Genomic DNA, 15,235 nt, shown 5'->3' on the forward strand with positions numbered 1-15,235 from the left:
TAATGTTTCCTGCACCCACTTAAAGTTCCAAAAAATTTAAAAATAATCTGCATGCCAGGTCTTTATGTACTATTTTTAATCCTTTGGTTTCAACCAGAAAATCCTACCTTTTTCACCTTCTTCCTCTCTGAATCCACTATCCCCTTTTGAACTGGCAAAGTAGTTGTCTTCATAATCAATTAAACTCATTTGCAAATTATGTCTCTGGGATTTACAATTTTCAGTTGTAATTTCTGACTAGATCTTTCCTTTTTATTAGGTTATCTTACAGTTTTCACAGTTTCAGGGAACTGGCCATTCTGAAGCTCAATAACAGGACTGTGCTTTGCTTAATTCTTCCTCCATATTTTACTTTCTCAACTGATCCTTACTGCATTTTCTTTGCATGTGTGCCTTGCAACCTTAACATTCTTTAGCCAGTTTCCAACAGATGATCCATAAGAAATGGGATTTTCCATTCATATAATCTCTTCAACAGGACTGTGATGTGAAGATCCATGCTACCAAAATCTTCAGCTTCACCAGCTGTACTGTTCACCTCATTGCAGGTGAGTGGGATGTATATCTTAGACAGGAATTTGGCTTGGTTTTTCCTCTTCAACTCTTTCATACTCCGTGAAGTTAAACGTGTCATTCTATCATGGAGTCTTTTCTATTTGATGACATGCAATGGAAAAATGATGTCATTAGTAGAGATATACAAGAGAGAAACAGGCTCAACAGGATTATGACTTGATGTAAAACTTTTTCCTGCCCTGCCTTGTTTTTTTTCTCAGTTATCAAAACAATTTAGTTTTTGTTCCAGTTTAGAATAGTTGATTACTGCTTTTAATAGGAACTTTGATACAGATTGTGGAAAACTCTGTTTCATCAAGCTTTTTCTTGGAATTAGTCTTAAACCTTATGGGATGTAATTTAATAACTTTCTGAAATTAGTTCTCAGTACTAATTCTATATCCACCTGTATATATCCAGCTACCTTATTCTGTTTGAATAATTCCTGCAGCATATAATTCCTTGGTCCAGTGGTACCCTGCACGATGGTGTTTCTGTTGAGTGGTTTTTGAATTTTCCAGGAGCTCACAAATTTGAATAAGCCTCTTGGTTTTGAATTTAGATAAGTGAGAATAGCTGTTGTGACCATCTTCTGCATACCTTATGCCATAACTCTTCCTGTGTGCTGGCTTGATTTGCGTCTTGTCTGAAATATGTCCAACTGCTTCAGCTTCCAACCTTATGGAAAATCCTTCCCCCCTATTCCCTCAGTCTCATCAGCTTTGTCTCTGCACCCTTTGATTTTGCAATATTTTTTAAAAATAGAAGGATTGTGTGTAAGTAAGTAGCAAATCCACTGTGAGTTCTGAATATTGGATATCTAAGTAAAGAAGAAACAAGCCAAATGTAACTTAGGTTAAAACAAATAGTATACTTGGAAATTATATTTTCATTCCTGTTTTGAAATAAATGGGGGCTGGGAAGTCAAAATCAGTTAAGGTGGAAGTAGTTGATAATTTGGGTGAATACAACACAAGACTGGCTAAATTGTAAAGGAGAGAAGTAATTTCTCTTCCTTGATTTTTCAAGGAAACAGAAAACCAGATCCCTGTCAATGTGGGGGACCTGCTTAGGTCTTACCTTTTTGTTACTAGGTGACCTGATATACTGGGCACTCTGGGGTCTGCTGGGAAGTTTCTTTTGATCTGTGTGCTTGCAGTGGGGAACAAAGAAATTATGGCAGTAGGCTGGAAATATGTAGGATTTGGGACCGGTGGAGAGAAGCCCAAAGAAGGAGTTGGATCAGAAACTCACATGTTGAACGTGTGTGACTCAACAGGTTGGAAGAAGAGGCTTGTTTTTGTTTTACTCCTTTGCTTTTAAGTCCTGCTGTGTGTGCACACAAATGTTCACAGAAGTACATTCCTTCACAAGAAGCCTGTGCAGCAGCTGGGCTTTGTCCCTGTGCATTGTCAGCATGCAGTGCTTAGCAGTCTTTCTTCAAAAAATCCTATATCACAGTGTATCAGTTTTAGAGGAAAAAAGATTTGAGGCAAGTTGTGCAGGCGCATAGTCCTCAGCCTGCCCTGCATGGGTGGTTCCTCCTGTCAGGTGACCCTCCTTCCCTCAGACATGCACACACAATGGCAATATGACAGCAACTTTCTTAGTCTCATATGGGACCAGGATTTTGAGCCTGGTGAGAGTCAATCCCTCATTTCAGGCAGTCTGTTGAAGGCACAGCATATGGAGAAAAAGGTGATGTTGATTTTGTGCTTTAGGGCTTCTTAGAGCTCTTTATTGCATGCTTTACTCTGAAGCTTTTCCTTGCTGAGTTCTTGAATGCTTTGCACAAGCTCTTGTATGGTGAGGGAAGGGGTCTTTTGGTTTTTTCCTAAACCTGTGTATCTTTAAAGCACTGAAAACTGAAGTTGATTGAAGCAAGCGTTCAGGCAAACTGATGGAGAGAGCTCCATGGGAAGATAAACAAAGCTGGTTTTGAAATGTTGCAAGGTGGATTTCAAGGCTCCCTTGTATCACTCATCTGGTCAGAAGGGCAGCTCCCAGCTTGAGTCCTGTGGCTTGTGGATCTGTGCTGGGGAGGGAGAAAGAGGCCCATGATATAGAGCAGCATGGGCCCAGATAGAAAATAAAAATGCCTCCTTCCATACAGGCTTTGCCTAACAGGATAGGAGCAGTTGAGCTGCACAGGCACACACAAACAATATGCTTCAGGGAAAGACCACAAATATGTTAAAAATCATAATCTGATAAACTCAGATGCTTTCACAATACAAATGTCCTGTCATTTCTTTTCATAACAAAAATGATCACTTAAGACTTTACCACAGCTTAAATATTCACAATGTAAACATAAACAAAACTGATGATTGTTTCGGCACCTAATGGGCCTTTCACTGTGGAAATAAATGTTTTGGCACCCGATCTTTCCATATGATGTTTCTAATAGGAACCTACAGTGCAGAATCACCCTTTGGTTAGACAGCTGAAGTAAAGCAGATTAGATATGCAGATATGGAGACTTCTTTTCCAGACCATTTTCCATTTCTGAAACTTATTTTGTTATCAGAGTTTTAATCTTTTTAATGCAATGAGAAATTTCTTTCCAAACTCCTGAGCCCATCTTCTCTTGAAGAACAGAATAGTTTATGACTTCTCAATTGTTTTTCGCCACCCGAGACCCAATCCAGCTGCAGGCTTCACTTCATTTCTCCTTCTTCCCTCCTTTCCAGATTAAAATCCCAGAATCTTGGGTCTTGGCAAGAAAGTGCAGCATTTTTTTTTGGTTGGGGTTTTTCTTTTGGTTTTTTTTTTTTTTTTTACTGTGTGGTTTATTGGGGGCTGGGTGTAGAGGAGTGAAATGGAATTGGGTTTCCATGCCTGCCTGTACTGCATGTGCAACCAAAAGCAGCTGTTATGGAATACCCAGCTGGATTAGAGGGGCTAATTTGGTACACTACTGGTGAAGCTGCTTTGCCTTGGTGCTTAGCGAGATTTGAGTTACTTTCTTAGCCAGTTCTGCTCAGTATAGGATCCCTCTCCTGTAGACTGTTTCTGAATACATTTTGTTATTTAAGATGCACTCATCTTAGCAATTTATGCTATTGTTCCATAGATGCATCATTTTTCTGTGGCTTCACGTTTCTACTGCCACTCAGATCATATTAAACATGGTTTTTCCTTTTTAAATACTAACATCTAGGATTAATTTAATCCCACATTTTTTCCTGGATAACTTAAAGTTTTGGATGAATCACTCTCAAAAAAATATTAACATGTCCAAACCTCAGCCTAAATGTGAAATTGAACCAGAATTCAATAGGTTTGGATGAAAGCCTGCTCTTGGGCCCTCCTCAGAGTACACACTGAATCAATGTTGAATCTGTTTTAACAAGTCTGACAGCCTTGCTGCATTGCCTGCTACCTTCAGATCTTCTGTGTTTGGGAGTTTCTTCTGCGTGATCCATATCTGAAGCATCTCAAACTCAGACAAGCAAAACTTCTGAGAATTAGACGGAATTAGTTAGAGAATGGAAAGGGATTATTACTGAAACCTGATGTTGCCAATTTGTAACTTGTTTTTCTTGCAGGTAAGACTTTTTAGTACCTTTTGCAACAAAGAGAAATGTTTCCAAAGAATTTTGCACCTTAGGCTCCAACTATTTCAACAGAAAGTGTTGAAAGCAGTCAAAGCTCCCCAGCAAGAGAAATTTCGGCAGGGAAAACCTGGAAGGTACCAGATGAAGTCAGCAACTGAGTGTGACATCCATTCAATTGCATGACACACCTACAAAAGGCAGGAACTTGTAATTCTCCTAGGCTGAGCTACGGCATTACATTATCAATGTTCTTCTGCTTTCCAGTTTCTTGGAAATTCCCTGAATTTTCTCTCATTTCTAAACAAGACTGCTTGTGTGTTGTTCTTTCATTGATTAGCATTACCCTTTTGTTCATTATGAAAAATGTGCTCTGTTTTTTTGAAGAGCTGTTTGAGCAACCATGAGAAGTTCTACGTCATGTATAAAACTGCAGTGTTGTAAGCAATATATGTATTATTCAGCTATAAATCAATGGAAAAGCTTACACTTTCTTTACACTAAAGCAGAACCATCTGTAATGCCACTTAATATGGATGAAAGGAACTCACTGGAATTGACAGTTGTTAATGGGGAAAGAGAGAAAAGTAAGGGTTGTAAAAGCCTTGGCAATGTCACTGAAAGGGAGAGAATTCTTTTTCTATAACCCGATTTTTAATTTTATGTAAAAAAGAAAATGTAATTGGTCTGTGGACAGGAAGAGGAAGAGAGTAAAGAAAACAAGTATTAGAAGGAGGAAAAAGGGTAGAAATTTCAAATTGCTCAGAGCTTATTTGAGTGGAACTACATTTTGTAATCCACCACCAAGAGTAATGATTTGCTTGCCTTATAAACATCTGAAATTTTTCGGGTTCTCCAGTGACAGTGTAAATTCCTACACTTTGTGGTTTTTGAAGTTAGAATGGTTTCATCATATGGCTGCTGTCTTTCTTCTGGTCTGTTTCTGTTCTCACTGAGGGTCTCCTTTTCTCCTGTTTTTCACAAACTATGCAGTCTCTGTTTCCAAGATATGTGTATCTCTTTCACCTTGCTTCTTGATGGGAATCCTTTATCTCTGCCTTTCATCTCTCTTGCTTCCCAGTATGGAAGATGTATTTTATTCCCACCCGCCCCTTATGATGGGCTGTTATCTATCACTTATCCTATTCCGACAGACAAGTTGCACCCCTTACAAAGGTCAGACCAAGGGGTGAGGTGTGTGTCCATCTCTGTCTTCAGAGAGATGAGAAGCTTGTGGCTGTGCTGCTTTTTGAATTGCGTAGTAAAACAGTGGGGCAAAAGAAGGGAGGTGAAACAGGTAAGTAATCTGTTGTCCTGACACAAGGCTCCAACTGGGTAAAGTTTAGGAAGCCTGAGCCACGATCCTTGTGTGCAGTAGTCTTCCATAGCTCATTGTCTCTCCTTTGGTTTGGTTCATGACAATTTTTATCAAAATAGAGTTGACATTTATTTCCGAGTGGATGTCATGAAATACACTATTTAATTGTGTTAGTTTGGGTTGTTGTCCTTGCCCTTAACCAAAATAAAAATCAGACTCAGTGCACACTTACAGTGCAGGTAGGAACATGGGTATAAACTTATGATAATATTTCATCTAGTATAGTTGAAGCCAGTGGTACTCACCAGCATTGGGCTGGGGCCAAAATTCAGCCTCAGAGCACTTCAGCACAGAGTTGTCCTGTTGGCTACACTCCCCCTCTTTTCTCCTCCCTCCCCCTCCTCTTCCCTCTGCTTCAGCGTCTGAATTAAGCAGTTTGGCAGACAGGAGAATTAACTCTTTAAGGCTGGAAAAGAATGTGGAGATAACCCACTCTGGCAAGGCTGGGGTCTTCCAGGCTGCATATAATTGTTGCTGCTATTAATAATTATTGTTTTAAGCTTAACATTTGGGAAAGCCTGGGGACAATTGTATCTTAATGTTGTACAGCCTTTTGAAAATAGGGGAAGAATGTGGTCTTTGGCAATGACAGCTCTGCAGTAAAGCAAAGGTGAAGGGACACCAGCACCTGTTCTCATCATTTCTGCCTCTACCACACTCAAAGCACCACCAATTTCACCAGCACTGAGGCATCATCTTTGTCCTGTCCAAGAGCCTGATTTTCTTACAGTGTTTATAATTTTGTAAAGCCTAGCATTACAGGATCTCAAATATCTGTTCCCTGACAGAGAGAGAGCCCTCCTCATGACAAGTTTTGGGAAGTACCAAGAAGGCCAATGGTATCCTGGTTTGCAACAAAAATAGTGGGGCCAGCAGAACTAGGAAGGGATTACCTTCTGTATGTGGCTCTGGTGAGGCCACACCTCGAATGCTGTGCCCAGTTCTGTGCCATTCACTACAGGAAAGACATTGAAATGCTGGAGTGAGTGCAGAGAAGGGCAGTGGAGCTGATGAAGGGTCTAGAGAACAAATCCTGTGAGGAGTGGCTGAGGGAGCTGGGCATGTTTAGCTTGGAGAAAAGGAGGCTTGGAAGAGCTTCTGACAATAAAACTATCTAAAAGAAGGTTGTAATGATGTAGGGGTTGGTCCCCTCCAAAATAAGGTATAGGATGAGAGGAAATGGTCTCAAGTTGTAACTGGGGAGGTTTAGACTGGATATTAGGAAAAATCTCTTCACAGAAAGAGTTATCAAGCATTGGAACAGACTTCCCTGTGAAGTGGTGGAGTTACCATCCCTGGAGGTTTTTAAAAAATGTGTAGAGGTGACACTTAGGGACACAGTTTAGTTGTGGACTTGGCAGTGCTGGGTTAATGATTGGACTCAACAGTCTTAATGGTCTTTGCCAATCTAAATTATTCTGTGATTCCAAAAGTACCTCAGGTCATGGCCAACAAGCATCAATATTCCAGATTTTTTAAGCTGCCTTCACTGCTTGATTTTATTCTGATGTTTGAGTGTAATGTTGGGGCACTGAACTCTAGTTCCGATGATCTCTTCTGTGTAAATACTATGTATTTCTCTGTATTTCTCTTTATTCTTAATCTGTTCTTATCCCTACTTGATATCTTGTCTTTTTTATTCTTCACATTAATCTATTTTCTTTTTTTCCTTCACATTATTCTGTTGTCCTTTTTTCCTCTTCAAATCTTTATTTGCTTCACTAAGTTCAAACTCTCCCCATTGCTACTCGACTTTCACCCTATTTCTCTTCACCATGTAAGTGTTTTCATTGCTTACATTATCACCCAGCTCAGTCTGCTGTGCTTGTTTTTAGCCAGAAATCTTTTCACTCTGCTGGGAGGATGCAGCAGCCTTGCTTTATTGGACAAACTGGGAAGTGGTTTGTATAGTAATTTCTAGGTGGTGGGTCAACCCCTGCTTCTGTGAGCTCTTGGCCCTCTGAGAGGTGCTGTGCTGCCTGCTCCATGGTGTGTCTCTGCTCCTTGCCAGGTCACAGGGACTGTGCCTTGAAACTGCTGGAGAGAGGGTGGAAAACGCTGGCCACTGTCCCTGAGAACTATGGCCAGCAGTTTGCCTGGGTGGTTTGTTTTTCAGTCATTCAGTCATTTCAGAATGTCTGTTCTGTAAACTCCACTGGGAAGGAATGGTTTCCTCCTACTGACCTGTCAGGATGGGGCCAAAACTTCAGGTGGTTTTTACACCTGCTGCAAAACCACATCTTTAGTAAGAAAACTCTAGCTATTGGGCTCCTGAAATTTTTAAAAGTCCTGAATTTTCAAGGGTGGTGGTTATCATCTCAGTGCAGAGTACTTGTAACAAACGAGAAGGACATCACTGCTGCCATTTAGAGACATGTTTTTGTATTTGAGAGTGTATGGGGAAAGCAAGACCTGGAAACAGGCATAAAACCAGTGGGTGGAAAAAGTGTCTCTGACAGCTTGTGCCGACAGTGGGGTGCTTTGCACTGCAGTGCATCTTTAGGCTGTGTGGTGGCTTTGGCTCAGCAAGTGCTGTTTGCCTGGAATGGGAGTGATTGGTTTGGAGGTTTTGCATTAATGAAAGTTAGTCCTACAGCCACATCTCCATCCTCTCATTCCGGAGCAGCCTGCTGTTATACCAGCGGAATTGCTGTGCACTCCAGACTTTAAACCCATAAATTGCTAATGCCAGACTGTTCAGATGAGCAGCTTTTTGATATCCTTTACATGTTAAAAAGTACTCAGGCCTGTTGACAAAGCAAAGAAATGGTGTCAAAAATAATTTTAAAACCTTTTGACCTGCAAGGTTTAAGAGAATTAGGCACAGATTCTTTGCTTTAAGCCTCTTGGTGACAAGAAATATGGTCCTATGCTAGCCAATTTGATTGACAGTGGTGTTTGTAGTTTCAGCTGCTAATACAGTATGCTCCTTGTATATTCCTAGTGTGTAAATATAGAAGACTATTTGTCACCTGGGTTGATGGATTATGCATAAGTGAGACAATGTGGTTAAAATTCTAAAGCATAAATGAAAAAGCATAAACTTTACATAACTCATAAAGCAATGCCTAATACTCATAATGAAGTATCCTTATTTTAATAAGGGGAAACTGTAAGACTTTCAAATAAGCAAAGATTATGCAGCTGGCATGGTGTGTGGGGCTTTTTATAGCTCCATGCTACTAACCTGCATCATTGGATTTTTGACAACCATAATAAAATGTATTGGAAAATTGATTAGTTTTAAGAGACTCCTCATAGCCAGCTGCTTTTATTTGTAAATGTCATGTATTCAGCCATTGTAGGCTTCATCTCTTCAAGTGGAATTCTTGGCTGAGTGTGAACCTTTGCCTAGGTATAAAAGTACTCTCATTTCACATTCTTCAATTGGTTTTCAGCATTTTCATGTGTACTTGAAGTAAAATTTTCCTGAAAGCTTTCTCACCATAATGGCTGGATATTTACTTATTTCCCACCATGCAATAATTACAAATTATTTGTGCTCTTGATATGTCGTAAATTTGTAATAATGCCAAGATGACTTTGTAATTGATATTTTCAGAACATTCCACAGTTTTTTTCAAGAAAAAGAGCATGGTTAAGTTATTGATTTTTTGGATAGAGAAAAGAGAATTTGCCATGAAAAGTGTGTTATCACCTCCTGAAATATGCAGTAAAATTGGCATTTTCAGCATGCTGCTCTTATCTTTATTTGCTGATAGAGAGAATATCCAGAATTTTTTAGCTTTAAGGGAAAGGCTATGGTTAGGTTCATATTACTCAGCATTTAATAAGTATGAAGTACAAGAAAAGGAGATGTAGCCCAGTACTATAACCTTTCTCAGATTATGTTTAAGGAAAGCACTTTTCATAGTGTAAATTAATCTAAATAAATGAAAATCCCAAATAACATCTTTTAATCATAAAAATCTGTCTCCTGAAGCCCTTTAATAGACTAAACCATCTTGCTGATCTGTGGGGGTTCTGTACAAGCAAGAGGTACAGGATTTGCCCATAAACTGGTATGTTGTTTGTAAACCACTCTGAAGCAGTTTGTTTTGTGAGGCCACATCCTGCTCTTTTGCTGTACACTGAGTCCCAACAGATGTCAATGGCAATTTCACGCATGTTTTGAGCGAAATGCTGTAGTCTTTCAATATTTTTTTGTTCTACAGAGATTCTACAGAGTGTTTGGTTTCTAAATAGATTCTATTTTTTTTAATAATGTGATGAGCATTCTGTGGCTGAGTGCTGGTATTTAACAAAAAAAGCCTAGACTCAGAAGATACCAAAGTGGATATGAGCATAGGTGTCAGCATGATTAAGAATATTGTATTTGGTTTCAACCATGAGGAATTAAATTAGATGCATTTTATCATTTGTTCTGTTAGCTCATATATTTGCTTTTTTACTTTAGAAACCAGCTTCTGAACCCAAGCCTGCCCACAGCTGAAATGAGATGTATTCTCAGATGAAATGTTTTAAAATGTTAGTTATCTTCAAAGGATTATTTTAACTAGCTGCAGTATCTTCTTTTATATTTTTGAGTCTCTGCTGTGTTATAAGCTGGAGGATCTGATTGTTGCATTACTTTGTGTCAGTTTGTGCGTTTCTCACCTGTTCAGTGAAACCCTAGAAAGTCATTTGGCAACATGGGTTAGAAGAGAAATGTGACATTCATTGCAGTTTATTGACACCGTGCACCTATAGTTTGAGAATATATAAAACTTATTAAACATTTTGACACAGAAAAATATGCAAAGAATGTTGTTATAATAAGCCTAGATCATAAAACCCCCCCAAAAAAGTTCTTAAAGAGAAGATGTTTAGCCTGTGTTTCATTTGGTGTGGATTTAGTTGACTTTTTTACTTCAATATCTGGAGGAATTGTATTTGTGGCTAGATGCTATGGACCAGGCCTATTTATGTTCTGTGGATAAAATAATTTAAGTAAAAAGGGAAATAAACTTCATAACTTTTTTTTATTCCATTCTTTGAACGTGATGAGGTTATTTGAAGACTGGGAAGTTGAAAAGAGACTATTTAAATAAGGTTCTTTGAGCTCCTAGTTGTAATAGCTTATTATTTTTTTGACCCTTTGTTCTATAAATATTGTGTTCCATACCTTTTCAGGCTGCTTAATATAGTATAAAAAAATTATCTGCTTTGTGTGGGAAGATGCCAAGAGATAACTGTGCTATTGGTTAACTACCAGGTCTCTTAAAAAAATGTAGTTTCCCTCACTTCAATTTGTTTTCCTTCAGCATCCATATGTCCGTTTCTATTACAATTTTCAGGGACTTGGTTAATTTTGGACTCTTAATACCCTCCCAAAGTGGAAAAAGAGAGCTCTTGGTCACTCACCCCATTGTTCATTCTTGAGGAATCTGCCTTGTTCGACATCTTCCCCAGTATGTACAGTATTTTAAGATCAGTTTTGACAAACTTGAAAAGTCAGGTTCACCTCCCCCCACATATAAAAAGAACTCACATGTTTGCTTTTCTACAGGCTGGCATTTAAGAACATATGTCAAGCTGTCCATTTTAACTCCATCCAGGAACCTCAAAGATGATGAAAACAGCATCCACACTTTAATACTTCTGTATCATTTTTCCATTTCCCCTCTTCTAGTTATGATTTGTTTGATTTATTTTTTCCTAAGAATAACTCTTATATAGAAAAAGATCCTAGCACATTTCTTCTTTCTAAAAAAACCATAAAAAATAAAGAATTCACAATTCTGTTTTTTGTGCATCTGATAGGATGTAAAGATTCATGAAAATATATCCTTTCAAGTGATATAAAGATATTATACCTAGACCACCTGCAAAGTGTAAAAATGAAATCTATGGTGTGACTTTTTTAAAGTCCAAAACTGACAGATGAAGACACAAAAAGCTGCTTATGAGCAAGCAATACTAAAAATAAAGTAGTAAGTAGAATCCTTGTTTGCGTGGCAAATAAACAGAAACATTAATAGTTGATGACCATGGCTGCCATCCAGTTTATAGTTTTTAGTTTTTTCAATTAGAATCAAAAAATGCCAACAAACAAAAGGCCTTCCAAGTGTTGCCACTTTCTGGGTTCATTCTGTAAGGAAGACTGCACCTTCAACTTTTGTATTTTGGGGGTTGAGATTTATTCTAAGAGAAAACCTGAAGAGGTAGCTTGGCTGATAAAGGTGGACTGATATGCCCGGGCTTGATTTTTCCATGCCGTAGATTTTTCCATGCTACTGATGTAATGCTGGAATTGTGTCTATGTTGCAGTAACTTTTACTTTGAGGCACACTGCTCTGCTTACATTGAAAGATTGAGGCATGCATTCTTTTCCCTCTGAGCTCTTTCTGCTTGGATATTTGTTATATGCTTTAGATCAAGCAAATTCCTGAAATGGATTGAATAATAGGTAATAGATTGACTTGGTTTGATTTCTTTGTTGTTGAAGTCAGAGTGGTTTTGTGAATTAGAGAAAAGTCAGGCATCAGTCTGTTTAATGAAACCATTTCTGAAGTGAAGGGGAATGAATAGAAATAGGAAGTAATTAATTTCTGGTGTTGCGTAGTGCACTAAGACTTCAAATTATGTCAAAACTAGCATTGTGCACTAATGTATCAGAGTACAAATGTCAGTCTCTCAAACTGTGGTTTTTTGCATTTCTTCATCTCTTGGTCTCATAATAAAGTGGTTTTCTAGCTCTGAAAGGTTCAGTACTCTTAATCCCAAATGCTGGATTATCCTGAACAGAATTATTGAAATAACATACCACTAAGAGAGAATAATGAAATTCACAGAGAAATGAAGTACAGTATTCAGTCCATCTGCAACATGAGTTACTTCATGTTTTAGTCAGTGAAACCAAAAACATCCCTTGTTTCCCATGAGCAAAATCTGTCCTGAGTCTGTTATAATGTAGGGAATCTGTCCACATGGTTGTTATCAATCCCTGCTGACAACTATGATGCTGCAGTATCATCAGTATAATCCCTAGATATTTGGCAGAATAGGGTTAAATCAATCTTGTAAATTGTCATTTACCTTTTGTGCCTCCCATTTGGATGGGAGTGCCTTGGAACAAAATGCTGAGGAAATCAGATGCTTCTGAAGGAAGAACACATAGAAATAAGTGTGAATTTGCTGTGTGTTCCCATTGAGCTAAACAGGAAAGTGAAGGGATCAGGACTTGCTGAGGATGAGGTAAACTGGCTGCACAAAAGGGGAGAGAGTGCAATTTAAAGAGAAGGGTGGGCTGCAGGAACAGAAACCTGGCTTCTCATCTATGGTCTGACTTTGTGATGGGCAAAATAACAAGAAATTTTTATTGTAAATGCCAGACTTTGCTTGCAATGGACTGTTCTGTGTCCTTCATAACTGTAAATTTAGGGAACAGTGTTGAAGGTCTGAGAACTTATGCTTATATCAATGCATAATCAAATATACAAGAGTATAAGGATGTTGGTGCCATTCTGCCAGGAGCCTCACTGGCATATTTTGCAGGGAAGGGTTTTCTGTCAGGAGGCCAGTGAGAGAAAAACTGCTGGGGCCTAAACCAGCTCAAGGACTTGTGAACACATGTGCCTAGAAAGTGACTCTCCACTGCAACAGCCTGTGTGGTGTCCTTGTGGGCTGTTATTTTATGGAAACCCTAATTTTAAGCTGCCTGCAGATGGCAAAGTAAGTGACATCATCATACCACAAAGAAAATAAATGCTTGCTACTTATTTCTGTTACAGAGTAACTGCATTTCTTTCCCTCACTTCTGTGTACAGTTTATTATACAATTGCTTTCTTCAAGGAAGTTAGCAAATCAGTGTTGGGAGAAAAAATAGAAAAAGTGTGGAATACATTAATTTTTGTTGATTAATATTTTCTTTCCAAGAGCTCTTTGTCCCCTTAGCTTTTATCTGCACAGTAATTACAAAAGTCTGTGCAGTAGCTTGCTAAAATACATTAAATGGTTAAAAAAAAAAAAATCCAAACCCGAAGCCTTCCTCCTGCTGTGTTTAAAACCCCACTCTGTCTAGGACAACTGAGAGCTCTGTGCCACATGGAAGACACAGCACTTTTGAAAGGAAGATAGTTCCTTTAATAATTTTTCCATTTAGATCATCCAGCTACTCTCAAGCTTCTAACAGCAAAGTAAAAGAATACTTTGCACCCGTCGACTAATTTTAGCTAACACAAACCAAACATTTCCCTCTTCAACCAAATGACCTTGTGGCCGCCTAGAAGTGCTTACATGAAACAGCACAGAGGCTGTTTGGAGGTGTTGATCCTGGCAGGGGGATGATTTCATGGGGCTCTGCTGATGTCCTGAGTCAGGTGATGTGGCTCACACCCTCGGGAGGCAGGCAGTCAAGGAGGTCATCTAGGCCATGAACTTGAACTGTCCTGATGGAAATGGCAGGAACGCCCCACGGCATGAAGTGTTTTGAAATGAACTTTAGTCTGTAAAACTGTCTCCAGACTAGATCAACCTGTCTACTTTAATCATCTTGAAGTGGGGGATGATTGTAAATTACACAGATTTTAGGGAAGGATGGTGGTGGTCTGCTTCACAGCCTGGGAAACACCAGCAATGGTGACTGGTGACCTTTAAGTTTAAAACCACTCACCCCTGTTCACTGCTGAATTTACTTGGCTCCTTTCCAATACAAGGAAGCACAAGAGCACTACCAGAGGAGCATCTCCACAGTGCTCTTGTACCTGTGGAGCTGTGTGTGGGTGTCACCCATAGGGAGCTCTAGCAGCTGCAGGTGGCCTTTCCTCCATGCAGTAGTGGTGCACAGCGACATTTAGGTTGTTCTACCTGCAGGGAGTAAATACCTGACAGCCAATTTCAGCTTGTTTGAACCTATTCTGCAGTGGGAGAGTGGGAGTGAGGAAGGACATGGCTTTACGCCGTGGTATTGCTTGACATAAGCGTTGTGTGTGCATCCTGTTTTGATGATCAGCGAATATTACTATTGCATTTCTACCATTCACCTAGATGAAATGCTTTTAAAATAGCACTGCTTCCTCTCTTAAAATAAGCAAAAAACCCCGAAGCAAAAACCAACAGCAAAACCAAACCACCTATTAGTATTGATAGTCTTATATGTCTTTATTGAATAACACTAACCTCAGAACAAGTTTATGGATAATTTGTTCATTACAGAGGTTCTGAGGTTGATAGTTCTGGAGGGCAGAAGGGGTCATTAATTACACTGCATAAGACAGTGAATTTCCCTGGTGGTTTTTGAAGCTGGTTAAGTAACTTGTGACTGAATTAGTTGAATGTGGTTTTTGAACACATGGAAGGAATGTCCTTTTATTGAACAGAAGAGGGATGATTACTGTAGTTGTGTGTTTTAGTGCAACACAGTACCTGATGTGGAATAGGAGTCAACTAAACAGTAAATGGGTGCAAGGAAGAGAGAAGAGCAGGATCTCGGGGACATACTGCTAACACAGTCTTCTAGTGGGAATGTAAACCACATATGTAGGCAGAAGTAAAGCTCTGCTATAAACCTTTTCCTCAGCACATATTGAGAAAAGGACTATTTCATGACTTCCTGGAGCTTGGGGTAGTGTAATTGAGAGATTGTGGGTATGACAACAGGTTTGGAAGGCCAGGGCTAAGCTGTTTTGGCAGAGATGTTATAGGAAAACATGCAAATATCTATTGTTAATCCTGTTACTGAAGGATGCCATTGCATTGGCTGGAAGAGGCATTAAACATATTCCTCACGCAGATCTGGCAGTG

The 15,235-nt window shown here is 39.2% G+C and overlaps 1 long non-coding RNA gene across 3 annotated transcripts in view; it reads left to right on the top strand.

The window, feature by feature from the left end:
* The window catches only part of LOC146438102 (uncharacterized), a 234,159-nt gene that overhangs the window by 46,128 nt on the left and 172,796 nt on the right, over nucleotides 1–15,235 (top strand). The window contains exons 3-4 of one of the 3 annotated variants that reach the window (XR_014852019.1): nucleotides 479–548; nucleotides 12,988–13,178. The exons of the other annotated variants lie outside the window; for them this stretch is intronic. This is a non-coding gene — a long non-coding RNA (uncharacterized LOC146438102). Of the gene's footprint in view, nucleotides 1–478; nucleotides 549–12,987; nucleotides 13,179–15,235 lie in introns of those variants that run through there. 3 annotated transcript variants of the gene reach the window in all.

The sequence above is a fragment of the Lichenostomus cassidix genome, chromosome 4 (genome assembly GCF_008360975.1).
Source record: "Lichenostomus cassidix isolate B80296 chromosome 4, HeHo_3.0, whole genome shotgun sequence".
In the NCBI taxonomy this organism is placed as follows: domain Eukaryota; kingdom Metazoa; phylum Chordata; class Aves; order Passeriformes; family Meliphagidae; genus Lichenostomus; species Lichenostomus cassidix.